Source organism: Halyomorpha halys, unplaced genomic scaffold (genome assembly GCF_000696795.3).
Source record: "Halyomorpha halys isolate HHAL.00 unplaced genomic scaffold, Hhal_1.1 Scaffold173.1, whole genome shotgun sequence".
Lineage (NCBI taxonomy): Eukaryota > Metazoa > Arthropoda > Insecta > Hemiptera > Pentatomidae > Halyomorpha > Halyomorpha halys.
The window spans coordinates 793,270-797,577 of NW_027108878.1; the positions used below are offsets into that span (position 1 = coordinate 793,270).

Genomic DNA, 4,308 nt, shown 5'->3' on the forward strand with positions numbered 1-4,308 from the left:
TATATATATAAACTGGTGGAGAGCTACACCAGCTCCATTTCCTTTCTCAGTTTTCATGATTAACTTGACAGTGTTTTTCTTTCTTTTCAAAATTGTGCCGGTAACAATAATTTCCAAAAGGACCTTCATTTCCTCTAACAAAAATAGCACTAAGTTGCTACTCAAACAGTAGCTGAAACCCATTAGTGGTAGAAGTCATTAAGAAAAGTCAGAATGATTCCTGATGATCTCGTAGGCGCCAGGAAAGATATTTACCCAATGATTTAATCAATTAAAAGGAGAGAGGTCAAAATTGTTCCTATTATTATTTCTTACTGTACATGAATTTTTATAAAACTTTGGTCATCAAGAATTACTCTTTTCTCTGTGTTAATGTGTCTCTAAGTTCCGTCGTTGTATAGTTTTAAAATATAATTATTGTAGTTGGTTGAGCTCTAGTTTAACATTTGACCTAATCACGAAACTGTGCTCCATTAGGGTTATAGGAACCTGATGTTGAAAGAAAAGGGATGAAGATCAATAAAGGTTGTCTGTTAGGTTTACGAATGTCTCTTATGTTTTAAAAATGGTATTTTTGTTATTAACTTTACTTATCTTTCTTATTAAGAATTATTATTTTTATCAATTTATTTTATCTTTTTTTTATATATAACGTTGTATATATTTAGGGGTGTCTTTCGAGTGAGACTATACCCCTAAATTCAATTATTAAAAATGTAAGGCCTGCCGATCCTAGGATTAAAAAAAATAAATAAAAAATTAAGGTTGTAGACCAATTCACCTGCGTTGAACGGATGCCAACGTGGAAGAGGCAAAAAGAAGCAGTTTTTCATTCTTTATTTTTTCTCACTGTGTTTTAGTGGAATTTATCATACTCTAATTTATTTATGCACTTACCCTGCACAAAAACAAAGCTGTCTCCAAATTTTACAGAAAAATGTCTTCTTGTTACCACAGTTGTGGATCACTGTTTAACAGATAAATGGTGAGAAATCATCTGTCATACACAATTCAATCAGTTAAAGTCTACCAGGTGGTGAAAAAGGAGCAACTCTTACTTTCGGTCGGTCGATTTTACAAAAAACATTTATTCCCAGTCATATACTAACGTTAAATATATAATTTCAGTTCCGGACGACTTTATGTTTATGAGGTAGGTTGTTCACATATACTATTTTATGATACTTGATTTTAAGTTTTTCAAAAGTATAATTATAGCCATGTTCCGTAACATAACGATGATGTTTCATAAAAGAATTGATTGGAAAAATCAAGACAGTGAATCTTTGAATGTTTCATTTCATTGGAGAAACTGATTTCAGAGATGCCAGATCTAGTGATTGTGGAATATTTTTTTATTTTTTAAGGATAATTGTTGGTTTTCTAATACATTGTTATGAAAAGGAAGGTGGGCATTTAACACTGTTCAATTATTAACATTGTGCTATCGGTTTTGAGTGGAAAATGTGTTAAAGTTGAAATATCTATACGTGATCCTATTAATGGTTTTTGTTGTGACTGATTGATTTGCCAGATTTGTTTACCGGAAAATAATATCTTGCAAAAAGGTGCTGTAGAATTAAGAAATGTTTGTTTTCTAATTGTAAACTGTATGAAAATTGTTTTAACTTTGTTATACGGAGGTCATATTTACCTGATTACTTTTGTGTGCACACTCACAAATTCGAAATTGGATTCAGTGGAGGTCATTATTTCCGAGATTAGTAATTTTATTTTCTGTAGATTGTATTCTTTGATAATTTGGATTTTGTTTACCAGTGAAAGTAATATTAAAATTATGGTTAATTCCTGAAGTTCTGAATTTTATAATTATTTGTAATAATGGTTTTTGATTCGACTTACATCGACATTGTTATCCGATCCTTTTTTAATTTTTAAAACATTATTCAATTTATTTTATATTTGGTGAATGCACAATGAACTGAAATTGTAATTTTGTATTGAACTCAAGCAGTCGTACTCCTAATTGCTCATATATTTGAACTTATATTTAAAATTGCTTTAATTTTCTTTTCACAAGGCCATAAGGAAAAGGAGAAGGGCGATAATCGAATTCACCGTAGATGTACCCTTATACATAATAAGGTACAAGTACATAATAAAGTACAGATACTCTGTACCCTTTTAACAGAGGCAATGGACAATGGCATCGACAGAACGGTCATTTTGTTTGGACGACCGTACACGAGGGACTTAGTCTTTGTCCGGTGGATTTTTGTTGGAGTTAGCTCAGGTGGCAACGGGAGCATCAGAACGAGTTTCACATTGCAAGGATTACGAGCCAGGCCAGGTGCTTAGACTTCGGACTTTCGGAAGCTCCATGTTCTCTTAATCAAATAAAACTTCCTTTTCCCTTGTATTTTTTTTTTTTTTTTGCTGTTTCAACACATAATAACAACCTTAACAACCCAACATCTACATATAAGTAAGTGTAAGTAAAAACCATAACTTATTATTCTAGAATGAGGCAAATTGTAACATTTGATGATATTAAAAGTGTGACAAAAAAAAAAAATTAAAAAACCTACTAAGAACAAATGAGGTATATTCTACAACTAAAATAATTAAGCTTATTTTAAAACTTAAATTTTTTTCTGTGTCAAATAGCGAATAAAATACTCCATAACAATTTTTAAAAATTACATATATTGACATTTGATAGAAAACTCGTAAAATGATTTTGGCTTGTTCTGTAAATAATTAAAAGTAAGGAATGAAGAACATTGTTGGAAACAGAACCAATTGGAATTATATAAAGTGGTCCGCTTCGAAGAACTTGGATCTGTAACAACAAGTTGTTGCTGCCCATTCTTACAATGTTTGTATCTTGTTTTCATTTAGCCTTGCAAAGTGGGGTGGGTGTAACATTGGTTAACAATAAATAGTTTTTTCTACTAATTTGGTTCCTTTATTGACCGCCACCCGGTGTATTTAATCATACGGTCAACTATTTTCTTCCAATATAAAAATTTTATCTTTAAATCTGTATCAGTAGGAAGAGTGTTTAATTATGTAAGAGTGTGTATTTAATTATTGCCTTATAATTAAATTGGTAATAACTGGAAATATCTATTACGTAACTATAAAAAATGTTTATGATAAGTAATAACAAAAAAACATCAATATGGACTAATAACAAAATATATAAAATATTCTATAACTAGGACCAATCTTCATCAGGCCTTCACCCGCAGACTTACCCTGGAGTTGAAGCCTTTCTTATTCCAGCTCATTGGTCTGAATATCCCAAAAATGTCATTTGCAGATGGACTCCAACCACCACTTTCTTATGAAAAACAAAGCAAATAAAGCTTATGCAATTAGGAAGGTTAAGGCGGCATAGGTGAACATACTCAAATGACTTTAACTTTTGTGCTTTAGTGCCAAGTTTATACTATCTTTCCATCCCATCAATGGAACGAAAGAACATCATACAAATTAATTGAGGACGCCGCATCCTAGTTATGGTATAACATCACTGACGTTATTGAAACATGTCTGGAGTAATGTCTAGAGTAAATGTCTGTTTATATTTAGTTGTAATTCGATCCATGCCCTCAAGTTGGCAGCGAACAGGTATTGAGGAAATTTGACGCCTATTTCCTGTTGGCGTCTCAGGGTGAGCATTTTGTAGGCTTTCAGTCGCTATGTCGTGGTAAATAATTATATAACGTACGCCTGACAACAGTAGCTCGATTAAATCTAAAAAGAAGCCATATATAAAACATAAACAATAAGTAAATGATTGTTTCTTCTAGAGGGATTAGATAACAAAATAAAAACAAACAGTGCAATAATTATTTCATTTAATTTCACATGCGAAGTTTGAAGGATATCATACAAAAGTATATGTAAGTAAATTGAATATTGCCATAACTAAGGATTCCGTACTTAGTAAGAAAGTATGCTCTCTTGACCATCGGTTAAACTAAGGGGCGCCCAGAGTTATCTCCCACCACATTTAATAGTATCCGTTTTAAAGAAGCTACGTATATATAATATAATATAATAATACATAAATCATGTGACAAACAATCATTTATAATAAATAATCACGGGATATTCTAGATGACAATAACATGTAAAGTAGAAATAAAAACCATAGCAACAACTAAGTATATATATATGTATATACTTTACCTTTGGTATAAATTAAGGTATGATGACACGGATATGGAATACCTAGTTCCACATGTTTTTTTCCCTTTCCGAATCCTCTAAAAAACAGAAATAAAATGTGAATTAGTAGTGCATTACTGTGTAAGAAAGAAAAGTAATTCGTGTTGT

At 31.4% G+C, this 4,308-nt stretch overlaps 1 long non-coding RNA gene across 1 annotated transcript in view; it reads right to left on the bottom strand.

Moving 5' to 3' along the window:
• Nucleotides 1-4,308, bottom strand: part of LOC136795701 (uncharacterized) — a 247,752-nt gene that overhangs the window by 95,787 nt on the left and 147,657 nt on the right. Inside the window, exon 2 of the long non-coding RNA XR_010843350.1 lies at nt 4,162-4,238. This is a non-coding gene — a long non-coding RNA (uncharacterized lncRNA). The remainder of the gene's footprint in view (nt 1-4,161; nt 4,239-4,308) is intronic.